At 32.0% G+C, this 20,378-nt stretch overlaps 1 protein-coding gene across 1 annotated transcript in view; it reads right to left on the bottom strand.

Annotated features, from left to right (window-relative positions):
• The window catches only part of LOC126892528 (uncharacterized), a 269,556-nt gene that overhangs the window by 90,307 nt on the left and 158,871 nt on the right, over nt 1–20,378 (bottom strand). The window lies entirely within an intron of this gene.

Genomic DNA, 20,378 nt, shown 5'->3' on the forward strand with positions numbered 1-20,378 from the left:
TGAAAGGACATAAACAGACGCCAAAGACATATCCAGGGTTATGAACCTAATAGAAGAAGAGGTTAAAAAAGCAAGGATTAGTGTTCGGTTTAAGTGAAATATATTACGTTTTGCATATTATATTGTAGTAGGTAGTTGGTACTTCTGGCAATAAATTTTTGACTGAGCTTTTCGTCTTGTACTGATTCGAAATAAAAGATTCAGCTTCTTCTGATTTAAATGTTATCTAGCGTTTTCTGTACATATCTTTTTTATTTTGGCATATAGGCCTCGATACTGCCAATATAGAAAATAGCTATCGAAATCGAAGGAAATCTAACCAGGTGAGGCTCTGTATACTCTGTAATAAAAATAACGTGGTTTAAAATTTTAGCTACAATCACATAATAATATATTATACATAACCGAACTTTATGGGTATGTATGGCTTACGGAATACAGGGAGCGTGTTTGGTGTATGAAACTGGAAAGTTTGTAAATCTGTAGTTCTATGAGTTCACCGCCAAGAGATTTAACGTCGCCCGTTGTTAGTCATACGGTATTATGATATACCGATTATTTTCTAATATATTTCAAGCTTCATATGGCTTTATGAGCAAAATTATGTAGACAGCGGAGAGATCTGCGTAGGAACAAAATCCGTAGGCCAGGTAATGACTTATAAGTACCTAGGTCATGGGATTCACATAGGAAAATACATCCAAATCGTAGAGCTTCTCTGTCGTATAAAGCTGACTTGGGTAGCCTTCGGCAAGGTGAACCATATTCTCAAATCTTTTGACATACCAATATGTCTTAAAAGAAAAGCCTTCATTTATTGTGTTTTGCCAGTGTTGACTTACGGAGCGCAAACGTTGACCATAAGGAAAACAGTGCAAAATATCCGTGTGCCTCAAAGGGCGATGCAGCGTGCTATTTTGAGCATTTCACTATGCTACGAGACAAGATCCCAAACCGCCAGCTACGACAAAGATCAGGAGTGGCTTACGCAGTAGAGAGATTAGCAACACTGAAATGGAACTGGGCCGGTCACGTAGCTAGAATGAAAGATAACAGATGGACAAAGCGGAAACTGGAATGGAGAGCAAGAGATGATGACTACCGAATCACAGATCGTCCACCAACATGTTGAACTGATAATCTAAAACGTTGCCATAGGAATTGGATGCAAGAGGCACAAGATCGAAACAGATGGAAAATTATGAGGGAGATCTATGTCCAGCAGATAACAAGCTTAGATTGAATGATGATAATATGTTTATGTACCTACATTGTACAACATAACTATAAATACTTTATTTCCTGAATCTCAAACGTAATGCTTCGATTTTTTTGTTGATTATGATGCACTTCTGTGCATTTCTATTCTAAATCTGAATATTTTATTTTAAAATCCATTAAACCATCAATTAAGTCGTTAGCACTTTCTTAATAAATAATAAAAAACCAAATTAATCCAATATTTCTCAATATCGTTGAACTTAGTCTAACCTCGAGTCAATAACGGACTAAACGAAAAAAATTATTAAAATTTCTCAACATCAAGCTTTATAAGTTATTATCACAGCACCAGAGATTCCTGTATTTATTATTATAGTCCATTTACTCACGGTTTGTGCTGTGAATCTTAACGAACCGCTTGGATTGACATGAAATTTGGCACGTACATGTACATGTACATATTTAATATGTCAAAGAAAAAAGAGATACTTGCCGATGTGTGCTTTTACCCTGGGGGTGAGTTCCACCCCTTTTTGGCGGTGAAAAAATATACCATCAAAATGAGTCCAGAATTGGATAAACTGGCTAATTCTAAGCAAATTTTTTTCTATAGAGTATTTTTACTAAGTAAATATTTTTCGAGTTTTTTAGACCCTTTTAAACAAAAAAAAAACACGTTTTTAGACGGTTTTGGCAAATAACTCAAAAAGTAAGCATTTTATATAAAAAAAATACTGTTAGCAAAATATATCTTATAACAAGTAATTGGACTTCGTAAGTCATAGGTTTTCACCCAAAGTGATCGAAAGTATAACTAAAATTGTATAAAAGCCAAAATTATACATTAAAAATGAATAACTTTTTCAATATCGTTGCCACCCGAAACTGCAGTCGTATTGTATTTCTAGTTCAATCAGAGAGTACAGCAAGTAACTCGACCGATTTCGGGGCTTCTTAGTAGAGATGCATGAATTCAAACTAGTTTGATTTTACTCAACAAACTTGACTTGACTTGAAAGCCAAACTTTTTTTGTAAAAAAGTTTGACTTGACATTATTTCAATACCTTTAGGTTTGACTTGAAATCAAACTTCTTCAGTTTGAAGTTTGAATATCTCAAGCAATGTGTTTATTTCCAATTCTAATTGAGAGCGTACCATCTTTGTTTTGACTTATTTGGAAAGGTCTGCACCTGTACTGTGCTATTTCACAGATTAGTTATAATTCATATTTAGAAGCATATGCTTGACTTGTTTATTACGTTCGTTTTGAAGTGTGTGCTTTGTGGGATAATGTCTGAACCTGAACCCTTCCGACTCAGAATACGTACCAGAACAAATTAAGTCTGATTTTGAAGGTATTCCCAGAGAAAAAAAATAAAAGAAAAAAATCTGTAGACGAAGCAGAATTAATGAAGAAAAAAATGTTGTGGCAGACGATTGCAAAACAATGAAACTTGCAAAGTTCATATTATGTTAAAATAAAAAACAGCGTTATAAAATGACAAATAGTGGAAGTAGTTATTTAACGACGTCTAACGCAAAGCATAGAATATGCATAAAATTTTCTTGAATTTACGACTCTATGTTGACTTGCTATCGCTTACCGTATCAAGTTATTTTTGTATGGGACTCAATGTATTTTTAATTTTGTTAACTTAATTAGCAACTAACATTTCTATCTCGACAAAAAAGTATATCTACAAAATAAATTATTTTTTAAACTCTTTAAAACTAGTTTGACAAACAGTTTGATACCAGTGATCAGTTGGACTTGACTTGAATCATTTGTCAGAAGGATTGACTTAAGAGGAAACAGTAGCGATCAACAAGTAGCAAAAACGCGTTCCAAGATTGCGGCTGTAATTTTGAATATTTTTTCGAGAAATTTGGCACACATATTCGTAATATAATAAAGAATGGCGGTACAGAGCCCAATTTGAAAAATGTATTAATATGTGGAAATTACTCTGTAATTAAATACAATATTAAAAAAACGAGCCTGTACCGCCATTAAGAAGAACAAAAAAATAAACTTTCTTCAAATAAACTTTTTTATCTGATGCCTAGATTTTGTGTCATTTTGGAACTACTAACATTTTTTATTTCATTAGTAGTTCCAAAATGACACAAAATCTAGGCATCGGGTAAAAGAGTTTATTTGAAAAAAGTGTATTTTTTTGTTCTTCTTAATGGCGGTACAGGCTCGTTTTTTTAATATTGTATTTAATTACAGAGTAATTTCCACATATTAATATATTTTTCAAATTGGGCTCTGTACCGCCATTCTTTATTATATTACGAATACGTGTGCCAAATATCTCGAAAAAATATTCAAAATTACAGCCGCAATCTTGGAACGCGTTTTCGCTACCTTTTGATCGCTACTGTTTCACCTTAAGATTGACTTGAAATTAAGTCAAACTCAAGTCAATTTCAATTATTCAAGTCAAACTTGTGCAACTCTACTTCTTAGACCCTTATTAGGAGGTCCATATATGCTCTTATCTCTGAATGAACAAGGGTAATCCCAAATGAAATTAATCGTTACCACTTCACAAGTTCTTCTTCATGTGCTTTGTTCGTTCCAAACGTTGGCAATTAACATGGAGTTGGCAATTAACCAGATTTGTAGCCATGAGTGTCTCCTACTCCATGGAGCCCTTCTGCTGTATATGCACAAGTTACTTTATTTATATGTATTCTTTTCTGTAAGTTTTATCGGTTCAAAGTGTGTAAGTTCAAAAATCGGTTTTGAAAAAAACTGGTTTTAAACCAATATTCCTTTTTTTTTTCAAAATAACTTACAAATTATTAGTGATACCAAAAATCGCAAGTCGTAAACAATATAGGTTTTGCTTTGCTGAACGTATTGGATTTTGTTTTACTATAAGACAACAATTGGTGAAGATATGGTTGTTCAAAATTTGCATACATTCGTGATTAGTGACTCGTCCCAGCCCTTTTAACTACAGACTTTTCAAAAATAAGCACTTCAAATCGATGAAACTTACAGATAATATTATAAACAATACATAACTAAAGTAACTTTTGAAGCGGTAACGATTAATTCCATTTGGGATGTTAACTAGGGGCTGATTGCCACGATTTTTTAGGAAAAAATAATTTTAAGAGTAACCCACTTACTTTTGAGAAACTTTTCTAAAGCAAAAAGAAAGCTTTTTCTTACAATTTAAAAAAGTTTTAATAAGTTTTCCCCAAAAAATGCTTGCTTTTTTGGTCATTCCACGTTGAAATATTTGATTTGGAATTTGACAAATAAGAACCTACTTTTCATTAGCTATAACTCTGTTTCTACTGGGTCTACAGACTTCATAATATACACTTATTTATTTTTTTCAAGCGAAAGTTTTACTTTTAATAAAATCAAAGTATTATTAAAAATAAAATTTATTGGGACCAAGTTTTCTGGTAACACCCGCGTAGTTTCTAAAATTTGTAAACCAACGAATTGATGGAGCAAAGAAGCTGAGGGAGTTCTAAAAGTTACATTTCATTTCTCGCCTGTCCAGCGCGGAAAAATTCCAACAAAAAATGGTTCGGCATACACAGTTAGGAGTAAAATTAATATAAATTTAGGGTGCTTATGGTGCTCTCTGAACGAACTGAAATATAAGACGGCTCTTTTTTAATTTTACGCCAAAATGATTATTTATTTGTTTTTTTTTTCACTGTCTTATAGGCTATATTTTTTTAAGAGTATTTTTTTTCGATAAAGTACTGACTTTTTGAGTTTTTTACGAGTAACTGCTAAATTCGTGTTCTTTTTGTTGAAAAATGAACATATTCGCTCGCAAATAACTTGAAAAGTATTGACTTAGTGAAAAAAACTCCATAGAAAATTGGAAATTGGATTAGTTGCTTATAATTAGGCAGTTTATCAAATTCTGTAGGTACTTATTTTTAACATTTTTTTCACCCCTACTTGGGGAACTTACCACCAGGGCAAAATCACACATCGGCATATGATCACTTTTTTCTTTGACAAGTTAGCTATGTGTATGCCGAATGTTATGTCAATCCAAGCGGCTATTTAGAATTTGGAGATTTTAAAATATTTTACCGTGAGTGAATGGACTATTAAAGAAATTTCCTCATGTTGCCTCATAACGAGATTATATTCAGGATCAAGGCATGTCGAAGTGTTTAGTGGTCTACGGTCAACTTGTCTTCTAAATCTTGTTTAAACATGGCATTTGACCACTGTGATGGCGCCTAGCGATTGTATAATTGTCCACAACTTAATATTACTATCTTTAAGGCTCAATGGATTATTAATTTATATTGTTATGTTGCTCAATGTTAATGTTATCAATGGATTACTAAAGGAAATGTTTATTTATACAATAAAATTAACGTTTTCCGATGATTTAGAAAGCTGTTAGAAAAAAAAATTGAATAGTTTGGATTTTCAAGCCGCCGCGCCGCGCGCCTGCAGACTATTAGAGCAGTCAATGAGAGTATTTGGCTCCGAATTCCATCCTACTACATCTTTACTTAATATTTTCACAGTAAGTAGGGAATAGCTTAAGAAACAAAGTCTACCCTATGCCAATGTGTGCTATTATCTTGGGGGTGGTTCCCATCCCTTTTCGGGGGTGAAATTTTTTTGGTTAAAATAGCCACGGAAGAGGCTAGAGAACCAAATTCTAAGCAAAAACTGTTCTATAATCATTTTAGAAACTCCATACTTTTTGAGTTATTCGTAGTTGAAATAGGGCCATTTTCATTGAAAAATTGCACCTTTTCAGACAGATTTTTGCGAATACCTTAAAAACTATGCATCTAACAAAAAAAAACTACATAAAATATTTTTGTAGCTTATATTCGTTCCTTCGTAACTCTTGTAGTTATAATACAAAAGGGGACATGATAGGTGAGAAGAGTTTGTTTGTTTGGTGCATGCTCAAATCGGTGTATTTAACTTGAAATAACAGAGAAACGGTGGATTTTAGGTGTATAATGATAATAATCAATGTTATGTGTGATTTTGCCCTGGTGGTAAGTTCCCCAAGTAGGGGTGAAAAAATGTTAAAAATTAGTACCTAGAGAATTTGATAAACTGACTAATTATAAGCAACTAATCCAATTTCCAATTTTCTATGGAGTTTTTTCACTAAGTCAATATTTTAGAGTTATTTGCGAGCGAATATGTTCATTTTTCAACAAAAAGAACACAAATTTAGGCAGTTATTCGTAAATAACTCAAAAAGTCAGTATTTTATCGAAAAAAATACTCTTAACAAAAATATAGCTTATAAGAAAGTGAAAAAAGAAACAAATAAATAATCATTTTGGTGTAAAACGAAAAAAGAGCCGTCTTATATTTCAGTTCATTCCGAGAGCACCATATGCACCCTAAATTTATATTAATTTTACTCCTGAGTATGCGGGACCATTTTTCGTTGGAATTTTTCCGCGCTTGACAGGCGAGAAGTGAGATACAACTTTTAGAACTCCCTCAGCTTCTTTGCTCCATCAATTCGTTGGTTTACAAATTTTAGAAACTACGAGGGTGTTACCAGAAAACTTGGTCCCAATGAATTTTATTTTTAATAATATTTTGATTTTATTAAAAGTAAAACTTTCGCTTGAAAAAAATAAATAAGTGTATATTATTAAGTCTGTAGACCCAGTAGAAGCAGAGCTATAGCTAATGAAAAGTAGGTTCCTATTCGTCAAATTCCAAATCGAATATTTCAACGTGGAACGCAATGTTTAACCCTTAAATACTGACGTGGATGTTTCAGAACGTAGACACTGATATGACTGAATTATTGTTCACATTGCTGTAGAATAAAATAGTGCTATAACTAAAATAAATTTTATACTTTTCAAGAAAATTATGAAGACATGCATATAATATGCATAATCCTAATTCATAATATTATGCATAGTATTAAAAAAATGGTGGAGGTTCTTACAAAATCATTTAAAACTAAATTACAAAAAAGGGGAACAGGTTAAAAAATAATAAAATAATGCTGAAAGCACTTGCGAGTAGACGAACTAGCTGCCATACTGTAACGATACAGAAATGCTTCAAATTTTTTAGGAAAAATTACACCCCACTCTGTATTAAAGAACGGTGCTGCGTTCCCACAACGATTGCTATATATATTTCATGTCTGTTTATAATATTGGAAAGCACTTAGGACAGTACTGGTTTAACCTAACTTCGTGCCCTAGGCACTAGAGATTTAGGGGCCCCCTTCATTGCTATTCGTTGTCAATTTTTTTAACAAAAAACACATACATTAACTTGCATTAACTATAAACGTCTATTGTAAAACCTATACATTTTTAAAAATTTTAAAAAGGATTTTTAAAACAAACGAGAAAAATAGCAAACGTAGAAAATATTACAAAAAATACATTTATACATCTAAAAAAACAGAAAGTTCTACAGAACAACACATGACAAACAAAAAAACATATTTTAAAAATAAATAAGACAAAAATTAGCTCACTTTTTTTCTTGACTAGGCATTAGCAAACTGCCATATTAATACTATCAAAATTCAGTTGTTCCACTTCTTCATTTTTTACAATACGATAGAGATAATGCGTCTAGTTTTCTTGATCCTTAGAACTTCAATATATGTATCTTTATTCTTTTTAAAGCCAAAAAAGCGCTCGCCTGATGCATTAGAAATTGGTATGGTCAAATAAACTTGCAGTAAAGTTAAAAATTGGCAAAAGTTGCCTTTACATCCTGAATGACACCAAATTTTCAAATGTTTATTGAAATTTTGTCATAACGTTATATTATAATGAATAATTTCATTATGCAAGTTCTCTTTGGTTTTATCAACAACTTTTTTATATTCCTCGCATGAAATATTAATTCACTTTTTGACTTTTTCTTAATTTAACGTAAAAAAATCTAACAGCTGATGTAACATCTTTGTAGCATTATGTTCTCTTTAAAATATCTTGAGAAATAAAAAAAAACAGTAAAATCCTGTATAAAAGATATATTTATAACTTTTTAAATATACCTTTTATACAGGATTTTACTGTTTTTTGTATTACATGGTATACAGCCAACCACAGCCAAAACTTTTTCCTTGTGAATTTTTATCTTGAGAAGTATTGTGGCATCTAAATAGGTACTTCAATTCTGAATATCTCTTGCCCCTTTAAATTTTTTTACTAAATAAGTACTTTCAACTGCTTCATCGAAAAATGTTCTTTGCTTTTTGAAGGCCAATTTTATAGAATATGTTTGAGATTATTGCCTTCACAAAAAAAAAACATTTTTGGCTTCTAGTTCAATTTCGCTTAATTTATTTCTTATGTCTCCAACAAAGCTCAAATGTCATTAATTCTACTCCAATTGACACGTTTAAGTCCGCAGTTTCTAACGTTTTGCTTGTTGCATTCACTCGTTTTAAAATCCTTGCCCAAATCAGTGTCAATAGAGTATCCAAGTTAACCTGTCTCAAAGGTATCCATTTTATGCAGTGCCTTGGCTTCACTTCAAACTGCTGATTTTTTGTCTCTATTATTGCTTAACTGGAAAAATATGTTTGATGGATCCATAGTTTTTAAGTAAAGCATTTACAGCGTCAAAAGTTTCTACATATTTTGTTTTCATCGCTTCCAGGAATTAATTGTAAGTTTGGTCAGATAGATAACTAACTGAACCTTTTTCTTTATTCGTATTCCGCTGTAAATGCTGAGCTAAGAAGTTGTCAAAAGCAAAGTATACAAAACAACTTAAGTGATTTTCCTTATGACGACTCGTTAAATTCTCATGGGATCAACGAAAAGCTAGTCCTTGAGAAGCAAGTAATTTAATGGTGACAACAACTCTTCTTAGGTCTTAGGACCTAAGAAGAGCTTCGCGTTCTACTTGCTCTTTCAAACCAGTGGCTATACCTCAAACTTAACTGATGATCCATCTAACTCCAACTGATGATCTTGTTATTAATGTAACCATAGAGGGTCTAGGACGTTTCATCGCCGCCGTTTCGATGCCGCCAGTTCGATGCCGATGCCGGCCGATTCATCGCCAGTCAATTAATCGCTATCTGAGATATTTCCGAATTTTCGACAGTTACAATTATTAGTTATTTTTAGTATTAATTAGGAATTCTAGGAAATGCGAGATATGACGGCGATTAAATGGACTGGCGATGAACCGGCGGCATCGAAACGGCCGGCGATGAACCGGCGGCATCGAAACGTCCCATTCCGAACCATAGAGTTCAGACTTTCTTCGTGAGATTTGAATAAACTATTCAAATATTTCTAGTGGGTAAATTATATGCAAAATCAGTTAAATTATTTTTTTTAATTGAAAATAATTTGCGGATATCAATAAACAGTTTTAACACTTCACCTCCATTGGGTTTTACTCTATAAGAGTTACTTTCATTTAATCTTCTATAATAAGCTTTGTCTCCAGCTTTATACATTTTTTTACAATTTTCTAAGGAATCGCTCTTTGGTTTAAAAGTTGTCACAGTTCTTATTTATCAGTCTTAAAATCAAACCATATCGAAATCGCAGGGAATTCGTAGTCTTTTTCTCTATTTAAAAAATATGGTCCTCGATTATTTAGCGGACTTTAATATTTGTTATTAATAAAAGGAAGCGTCCCTGTGGGCCTCTCCGGGGCCCGGGCCCCTGGGCGCCCGTCCCAAGCGCCCAATGGATAAAACGGCACTTACTTATGAGTGTGTGTGTTTTTTTTACCCGTCATGAAACGCTTGATTCAAGCTTAATATTTATTTTCTAACAAATTTAAGAAGAAATGAATAGATCTGTTTATTCGAAGTTGTTTAGGCACTTAAGTCTGTTTTACTTCGAATAATTACTGAGCAATCTCAGTGCAAATTTGGTAATATAAACACCAAAGACCTTCCAAATCTCATAGTTTATTTATGTAACTAATGGTTATTAATTATTGGCATCTTAACACAGAGTAGTAAATGGGTTTTTGATTTGTTAAATATTTTGTCATGAAAAGGAAACATGGTTTAATTATTTTCTGCAATTGGTTGGCTGGATCATGATATGTGAACTGGAGGTAAAACGTGGTTTTCTCTGGGACGTTGGAAGCGATCTAGAGAGCATTATCGATCAGACGACCATGTGAAGAACTCGATTCTATCTGTGTAGTGTCCGGTGCTGTCATTTTTTGTACCGGCATATCTTGAATATAGGTGCAATAATGAAGATTATCGATCTAGCTACAGTGTCCGATGGTCGATGGTCAATGCCTTGTATTTCGGTATGGAAAACACCTCCTGTTCCTTCGGCAAGCAGTTAGGAGTTAACTAAAAGTCTCAAGCAGTTATTATTAATAACCGAAGTAGTAAAATGAAGCCGTTTTTTTAAGTTACTAAAATAAGTTAAGTCACTACTCTAAGTATGGAATTGCCAAACTTTTCAAACTATGTTCATAAAAGATAAATAAAAAATGTACCATCAGTATTGTAATTTTTATGTGGTATCTACCAGTGAAGTGAAAAGTGCTGCGACCTTAACATCTGGACTTAACGTTGGAAGCTGCAGGACATTTTGCAGAGACACAAAGGTGCTTAACATTGTAAATTTATTTGTATTTGTGGATACCTCTTATTGAAATGTAAAACCAGAAAGATGTCCACATCAATTTCTCTTCTCAATTTTTTATTTTCAATAAATAATATTCATTTGTAATTAGTTTGCTTATTATTGATTATCTAACTCCCTTCTCTTTGGTCAACTAAGTAGGAAATAATAAGGTAGGTTTTATTTATCTTTATAATATTATTATAAAAATTTATATTTATCTTGACATAATTAATTATATTTAATTAATTTTCATTTGATTTGTTTATTAAAGAGTTTTTCTTTGTCTTCCCTTTTAAAATTAAAAATCGAAGTGGCGCCCTCTCGGTTTTATATTTTTTCATTATTTATTTATTTTTCTGTCCATTATGTCCCAGTTTATTAGCTGTAGTACCTAACTATTTGCCTTTTTTTATTTTGTCTTATATTTATCATCTATTTCCCTGCTAATAGGAAAATGTAAAGTACCACTCCCACCTCTCTAACCGATTCTGAGCAATGGAGTCTTCGTTGATCCATATGTGTTGACAACTTCTCATTCTTTCCTCTTAATTGCATTTAACTATAGAAACGTAAACACTGACATGCGGTACCTGATACCACAAGAAAACTTTACGTCAACGTAGCTCAAAGACTAAATAATACTAAAACTGTAGAAGTTTGGAGCAGGTACAATTAGACACCACTTGAAGGTACACATATGGTATTCTAGGAATCTTTTATAAAACAAAAATCTTACAGCAAAACATATTTTCGGCGTGGTATGGAGTACCACAGGTTTGGTTAAGGGTTAAGAAGTATGCTTAGAAATACAGTAAAACCTGTGTTAACGACCACCTGAACAGCCGGCCAGCTTCAAAGTTCCCCAAACCAAAATTTGTGGACTACAAAACCTGGTATTAGCGGCCACCTTTTTATATCGGCCGATAGTTCTGTCATTTTTAGTGACCGTTATTGACAGGATTTACTGTATAACTAGTTACGTTCATAGGAAAGTAGGAGAAGCACACCCGAAGAAAGTGTTTATTTTGCTATTAAAGTAATTTAAAAAAATGGACGTCAATGAGCAGTGAAGATGCATAGAAAGTAGAAACTTTTTTCGCAATAGGTTCTGAAAATATGACATAATAATATGTACCGATGTATTTTGTTTTTTTTTATTTACACTAGTTAAAATGACTAACTTTTAACTCTTTAAACGTATATTTTGTTTATTATCGAATTTATTATTTTTTATTTAGTAAAATAAAAATTTACCGGTTTTAATATGGCCCGATAATATCCAGTCAGTCTGTGGTAAATTTTACTGCTTTTAATTTCTCATCAGATTGCGTTCACCAATTTGCAGCACATATTTTACTTTTTTCGTTTATCACAAACTTCTTTTATAGACCTTGGTGTTCATAAAATAAATAATATTAGACTCAGCAGTATCCCGAAGTAAGTTTCTTAAGATAAAAATAAAATATCTCGAAGTAAATAACAGTAATAAATAAAAAATGCTAAATATTAAATTTTATAAAATTTGTATGCACTTACGTATCTACTGCTATTGGTATATTTTTATTTAATTTACCTGAAATAAATAATATAAATATAAGTTAAATCAATATTTCATATTAATATTAATAATAACTAGAGAACGGAATATATGCAACACAACATTACCAAAATATGCGCATACATATGCATTACTTTTACTACAAATATGCAGGTATTTTTTCTCGAAGTGCAGATATGCAGATAAAAATAAAATATCTCGAAGTAAATAACAGTAATAAATAAAAAATGCTAAATATTAAATTTTATAAAATTTGTATGCACTTACGTATCTACTGCTATTGGTATATTTTTATTTAATTTACCTGAAATAAATAATATAAATATAAGTTAAATCAATATTTCATATTAATATTAATAATAACTAGAGAACGGAATATATGCAACACAACATTACCAAAATATGCGCATACATATGCATTACTTTTACTACAAATATGCAGGTATTTTTTCTAAATTTGTCTAAATATGCAAATGCATATTAAAAATACTCAAAAATAAAACAATATATTAAACATAAACATTTATGTTTAAAAAATTCAACCCACGTTTATGTTTAATACATATTTATTTTTCACATAAAAACAAATGAAATGACACACAAAAACTGATATTATAATTAAATTAAGAATCTAAATTATAGTATGAATTTATAATCAAATATTTTTCAAAATTTTCAACTAGGAAATTTTGCCTTCTATCACTAAAAACGTGTTTGGACACAGAAAATGTTCGTTCTACATCTACTGATGTTATAGGACAATATTTTAATTTAGGCAGTAAACTAATTTGCCAAGTCGTAAGATCTTCAGAAAACTTGCCTTCAAAAATACGTACAACTTTCCTCAAACAATCGAAGCCCTCATTTTTTCTAAAATATTTTTTAATTTATTTCTAATTGTAATCCCTGTATTTCCGGGAATTTTTTGACAATGAGCAGAAAAAGTGTTAACAAGATTAACCGAATCACTTAATTGTCTACAATTTGATGGATTTTTGTATTTTGATGCTTCTCTCTATGTCCGTCTTTATAGAAATAAAAGCGAATTTGTCGAATAAAAACACTCTTTCCAGAAAAATTTCTTTTGTGGGACATGATGCTTTTGTTTGTCAGTTCCTCATTTAAAAAATGAAATGTGAAAATGAATGTAACTTACGATTTTGGAACAGGCCTTGCAAAATACTTTGTCCCCACTTAGCTTTAACTCGGGAAAACACTTTATCCAGGCACTTTTTTGAATGGTAGACATATTTAAATTTAATATATACCAATCACTTCAAAAACCCTAAATACGATACAACGTTTACTTTAAACAAATGTTGGCCGGAAACTGACAAAATAAATATAAGACCCTTAAAAGCAGGTAGGTACATACGACTTGCTACGCTAATAAAATAATATTTTTCTGGGAACACCCATAATTGTTAAATTCAGGTAGTAATGGGAAAGTCCAGATAGATAATAATGAGCGATAGATAGATAAATAACGAGCTCGTTCATACCGAAGTTATAAAATTCCAACTAAGAGAGGAAAATTTTAAACTTTTATATAATTTATTTTTAAAATATGCAAAATAAATCGTGTTTAGCTTAAATATGCAATGTTGTGTTTGTTGTCTGAAAATATGCAATATATGCATCTACATGCACTTTGCATATATTCCGCTCTCTAATAATAACTAAAGTTTGTATTTTATGCAATTTTAGGTAAAGTAGATAATTTACATAAAATAAAGCTTTAGTGCATGTGGGTACTTCGATTTTGTACAGAAAATGAATATTTTTTACTTTTTAACCGTTAAACGGAGACATGCCGTGTGACAGACTGCAGAATAAATATATTCTAAAGATTATTGCGAACAATCCCTCACATCGGCATCACGCTTCATTATTATATTATGTTCCTAATACGATGGGTTGCTTAGCAAGGAAAATATCCACTTCTTGCAAAGTTATCATACAAATTCAGTTTTTACTAGTCTGTCAGGCTGTTCGTGTCACTGTCTATATCTTACATACTTCGAACATCGGACTATAAAAACTTCCCATGAATTTTTTCGGACAGGACTATAGAACTTAGAACTTTTAGAACAGAGTTATTGAGCCTTTTATACGGCCATTTTCGCGTGTTTCAAATTTTAAGTCGCGTACAAATCGACAACAATCAATTTTAGGAATAATCACAAGAGACCTTTTTGCGCAGAATGACCCCCAAAGAATCTAAAAAAGAATTGTTCAAAGTGAAAATACTGATTTTTAAAGTGAAAACTTCTTTAGGGACGTTGTGCGATTTTTGGATAGGGGAAAAGCATTGAATTCGCGACCGTCATCGCGACCGTCATTGCGGCCATCATCGCTTATGCTATATATTATTTATATGTATGTATAGAAGTATTTAAACCTAAAATAAATGTAAAACCTTTTTTACGATGGGGAAAAAGGTTTATTTCGCGACCGTCATCGCGACCGTCATCTCTTCAGCGAAATAAATTTTGTACGTATCTATTTTATGTATATGTATACATGTATACGTACATTTTATAGAATTATTTAAATTTAAAATAAATGTAAAACCTATTTTTAGATCGGGAAAAAGGATTTATTTCGCGACTGTCATCGCGACCGTCATCTCTTCGACGAAATAAATTTTGTACGTATATATAATGAAGCGAAAACTTCTTTAGGGACGTTCTGCACTTTTTGGATGGGAAAATGTATTAAATTGGCGACCGTTATCGCGACCGTCATCGCTTCGACGAAATAAATTTTTTAAGTGAAAACTTCTTGAGGGACGTTGTGCACTTTTTGGATGGGGTAAAAGTATTAAATTAGCAACCGTCATCGCTTCGACGAAATAAATTTTTTAAGTAAAAACTTCTTGAGGGACGTTGTGCACTTTTTGGATGGGGTAAAAGTATTAAATTAGCAACCGTCATCGCTTCGACGAAATAAAGTTTTGAAGCGAAAATTTCTTTAGGGACGTTGTGCACTTTTTAGATGGGGAAAAATATTGAATTAGCGACTGTCATCAAGACCGTCATCGTTTCGGCGAAATAAATTTTTGAAGTGAAAATTTCTTTAGGGACGTTGTGTACTTTTTAGATGGGGAAAAAGTATTGAATTAGCGACTGTCATCGCGACCGTCATCGCTTCGACGAAATAAATTTTTGAAGTGAAAACTTCTTTAGGGACGTTGTGCACTTTTTGGATGGGAAAAAGTAATAAATTAGCGACCGTCATCTCTTCGACTAAATAAATATTTGAAGTGAAAACTTCTTTAGGGACCTTGTGCACTTTTTGGATGGAAAGAAGTATTAAATTTGCGACCGTCATCGCGAACGTCATCGCTTCGATGAAATTAATTTTTTAAGTGAAAAATCCTTGAGGGACTTTGTGCACTTTTGGATGGGGAAAAGTTATTAAATCAGCGACCGTCATCGCTTTGATCAAATATATTTTTGAAGTAAAAACTTCTTTAGGGATGTTGTGCACTTTTTGGATGGAAAAAAGTTTTGGATTAGTGACCGTAATCGCTTCGACGAAATAAATTTTTGAAGTGAAAATTTCTTTAGGGACGTTGTGCACTTTTTGACTGGGGGAAAAGTATTGAATTAGGTACCGTCATCGCAACCGTCATCGCTTCGACGAAATAAATTTTTAAAGTGAAATCTTCTTCAGGGACGTTGTGCACTTTTTGGATGGGAAAAATATTAAATTAGCGACCGTCTTCGCGACCGTCATCGCTTCGACGAAATAAATATTTGAAGTAAAAACTTCTTGAGGGACGTTGTGCACTTTTTGGATGGGGAAAAATATTAAATTAGCGACCGTTATCGTTTCGACGAAATAAATTTTTGAAGTGAAAATTTCTTTAGGGACGTTGTGCACTTTTTGGATGGGAAAAAGTATTAAATTAGCGACCGTCATCGCGACCATCATCGCTTCGATGAAATAAATATTTGAAGTGAAAACTTCTTGAGGGACGTTGTGCACTTTTTGGATGGGAAAAAATATTAAATTGGGGAACTTCATCGCTTGGACGAAATAAATTTTTGAATTTAAAATTTCTTTTGGGACGTTGTGCACTTCTTGGATTGGGAAAATATTGAATTTGCGACAGTCATCACTTCGCTGGAATAAATTTTGTACGTATATAAATTATGTGCATGAATACATAAATAGCATAGGGCATACGCATCGCGTGTATGATATAGGTAGGTATAGCACTTCTTTTTGGATTGGGAAAAAGCATTGAGCTCGTAATTTATTTATTGTAAGAAGTTTTCACTTCTGTCGGAACTCCCACGAGTGCCTTCAATTTTTTTTAATTTGTTAAAAATTGTGTCCGACCGAGGTACAGCCTGGCAACCTTTAAATTTGTCATAACGGCCTCTTTTTGACTAAGTTTGTGCAGAAACAAACGAATCAGAATAGTTTACCTAACAGGGGCGAGCATACAGCCTAGACCGGTGTTTTTCAATCTTTTTCATTTCGCGACCCCTTTACAGGTTGAAATATTCTGGCGACCCACTCATGTTATAGAAAGTCAAAGAAATAAATTAATTAAAAACTATATACGTTAAGTAATAATTTTTTCCTATTTTGGTACATTTATATTTTATTCACGCTGGGCAACAATTAAAGAACAGCCAACATTTTGCTTTGCAGTTTGACGAATCTACAAATGTTTCCGATTGTGCACAGTTTGTAGTACTTATTTGTGCGCTTTGAAGCAGATTACAGTATTATGGAAGAAATCTTATTTTGCAAAGCACTTGCTGAAAGAATATATCGTACTTTGTAGCGATGCATGGCGCTAAAGCTACGACTGGCAAAAACTAACTGACTCATTGAAAAATAAAAACGACAATGCCAAACATATTCTGGATACCCTATTTTCTTCATAGACAGGCTCTAGCTGCTTAGGTAGTACCTTTTGATTTAAAACGTGCTCAAGGAGGTAATAAAAATTGTAAATTCTATCAAAGGTACAGCTTTGAAAACCCGGTTATTCAGAATCGTTTGTGAAGATATGGACTCACTTCATCAAAATCTCCGTTATCACATAGAGGTCAGGTGGCTATCCAAAAGAAAGGTACTGGCAAGAGTTCTGGAACTGAATTAGAGCTGAATTGTTAATGTTCTTTCAAGATGCAAAAACTAAATATACTTATCGTTTTTCTGACCCTATTGGCTCCTGAAATTAGCATTTTGTCAGATCTTTTTAGCCACCTTAACAATTTTAACAAGAACCTTCAAGGAAGAGAAAATAATATTTTAACAGCTAAAGATAAAGTAAAAGCATCTCACGCAAAAATTCGTTTGTGGTAAAGTTCTTTGCAAAATAAAATGATTGACTCTTTTCCATGTGTTCAGAAGATTGATTAAGATATTGCAACAGACCAAAGTTTTGCATTATTGGCTCACATTCCTTGCATCATTCAGAGTTTGCATAATTTACAAGAGCAACTTTTGACATACTTTCCAGACTTGCACTCTAACGATGACAATGGGAGTAAATGGATTTTAAACCCTTTTTTGGACAAATCAATAGATCTGGCTGATTTCACCAAAAAAATGAAAGAATGTCTTCCAGATTTAGCTGCTGATGGCATGCTTAAAATGGAATTTTGGATGAAAAGAAAGTACCAATATCCAGAGCTGCAAACGGAAGCTCTTAAATTATTAGTACCTACATTTCGCTACTTCATACATATTTGAACTGACATTTTCTGCAATGGTAGACAATAACACTAAAGAGAGAAATAGACTGCAATTAGAAAATTATTTAATTATCAACTTTTCAAAAATAGCATCACCATTTGATACTCTTTTGAAAAACAAACAAACAAATCCTTCCCACTAAAATTGTGTTTTAAGAACCTCAACTTTTTCTTTCAGTCGGCGACCCCCCGAGAAAAGCTTCGCGGCCCCCTAGGGGGTCGCGACCCACAGATTGAAAAACACTGGCCTAGACTAAATAGTAAATTGCATAAGATGCCACAAGGAGATAACTTCAGAACAATAATAACATTCTACTAAAAGATAAATTTACATTTGTATTTTTGTTATTGCTATAGTACATACATTAAACGCACTTCTGTAAAGTAGTGTTCTGTGTCATAGATATTATTAAATTTCAGAAAAAACTTAATATTCCTTATTTACAATCCTATCTAATTAAATTTTCATGTTTGTGGCAATTTACGAATATTTTTCTCTGCATAAATTCTCTTGAAATGCGACTATGACATTACCTATTTACATATACGAATATTTCATTTGAAGTAGCTGTCAGGAATAACTACAACTTGGAAAAACTTCCTGTATGCTCAATTACATTTTGTAATTAGCATCGTTTTATGTTTATTTTGTTTAATTTTAATCTACGAGCTATCTTGCAATACCAAATACTAATAACATATGAGTAGATATTATTACAACTTATAAACTAAGAAAATGCCCTAACGATCTTCATTTAGAGAGAGTACTCGTCAAATTAAATATTTTGTTTAAAACTTAGGCTGTGGGTGACGGCGCGCATCAATAATTAGTGCATTTTTGAAATCTGCGAAAAATGCGATCAAAAAAGTCGACACGAAAGTATAAAAAATAAATAAAGTTGATAAAAACATTCATTCTAAGCAAAATGTTCTGTATATTGTTGTGATAAAATTCACAGTTTTCGATTTATTCTCTATCGAAAGTGTTAGTTTTATATCGAAAAAATCAATGTTTTTCGATATCACTCATTTACGATTCACTCAATTTTTGCCGTAAAAAAATTTTTCAAACCAAGTTCTTGTGAATTAAATAACCTAAAATTTCATATTTAAATAATTTTTCGTATCTCTGATGCTAATCTTTCTATTCTGAAGAAAATGGCATTTTTTACCAAGCTACAAAAAATCGTTATTCGCTTTTAACTCCAGTTTTTTAAAAATTAATCATTCTAAGCCAGTCTAACTTCTAGAATCTATTAATAATACATAAATAAAGAAGAAAGAATAAGGGTAATAACTAAAAACAGCGCCAACTTACGTTATTATGCTTCCAATTGGATTTTTTCTTTTTTTTTTCAAAGAAAAATATATTGATTGTTTAACCGTAACTTTTTTATTTTTTATCTTAGAAAGTTTGGTGAAAAAGAATTTTGGAGGTTTTTACAAGATCTATAAGGCTATTAATACTAAATCCTTTTAAAATCTTCAGTCGCAAAAAGAGTTGACTTTGAAAGGGTTGGTAAAGGTGGTTTTTGCATGTTATTACAAGTTTTAATTGTCAATAGTTTACTTAACTTTTGCCGTAGAAAAATTTTTGCAAACCAACTTCTTAGGAAATAAATAATCTACAATTTTATGTTTAAACATTTTTTCCTATTTCTGATACTAATCTTTTTATTCTGAAGAAAATGGCATTTTTTACCAATTTATAAAAATTCGTTATTCGCTCTTAACTCAATTTTTTTAAAAACTAATCATTCTAAGCAGATCAAACTTCTAGAACCTATTAATAATACATAAATAAAGAAGACCAAATAAGGTCTATGACTAATTTAAATTGGTATGGTGATTAGGGGATTGTGTCGGATCCCTTTTTTGCTGAAAAAAATAGGGACTGTCATTCTTTTCATTATAAGTCACTTAATTTTTGAGGTAGAGACTTTTTTTATTAAATTAGTTTAACCTTCCGATGACCAACCTTTTTTTGTTACACGGATGACCAAGGGGGGAAAATGACCCAGGTCAAAAATGTAAAAAATGACAATTTAACACAAAAATAAAGTTTTTTTTTAATTTTTTAAATTTTTTTATGGCATGGACTTTATGTCATTCAGCCAGTCACAACATGAGCATTAGTGTCATGTGTAGCAGGGGTGGCCAAGCTCCTTGATAGCCAGAGCCACTTTTCACAAGTTAAAATTCTTCGCGAGCCGCAATTAAAAACGTATACAAAAAGTATGTAAATAAGGTATGTACAATGTTTTTTTAAAAGAACTCTAATTTATTATTG

The sequence above is a fragment of the Diabrotica virgifera genome, chromosome 9, assembly GCF_917563875.1.
Source record: "Diabrotica virgifera virgifera chromosome 9, PGI_DIABVI_V3a".
In the NCBI taxonomy this organism is placed as follows: domain Eukaryota; kingdom Metazoa; phylum Arthropoda; class Insecta; order Coleoptera; family Chrysomelidae; genus Diabrotica; species Diabrotica virgifera.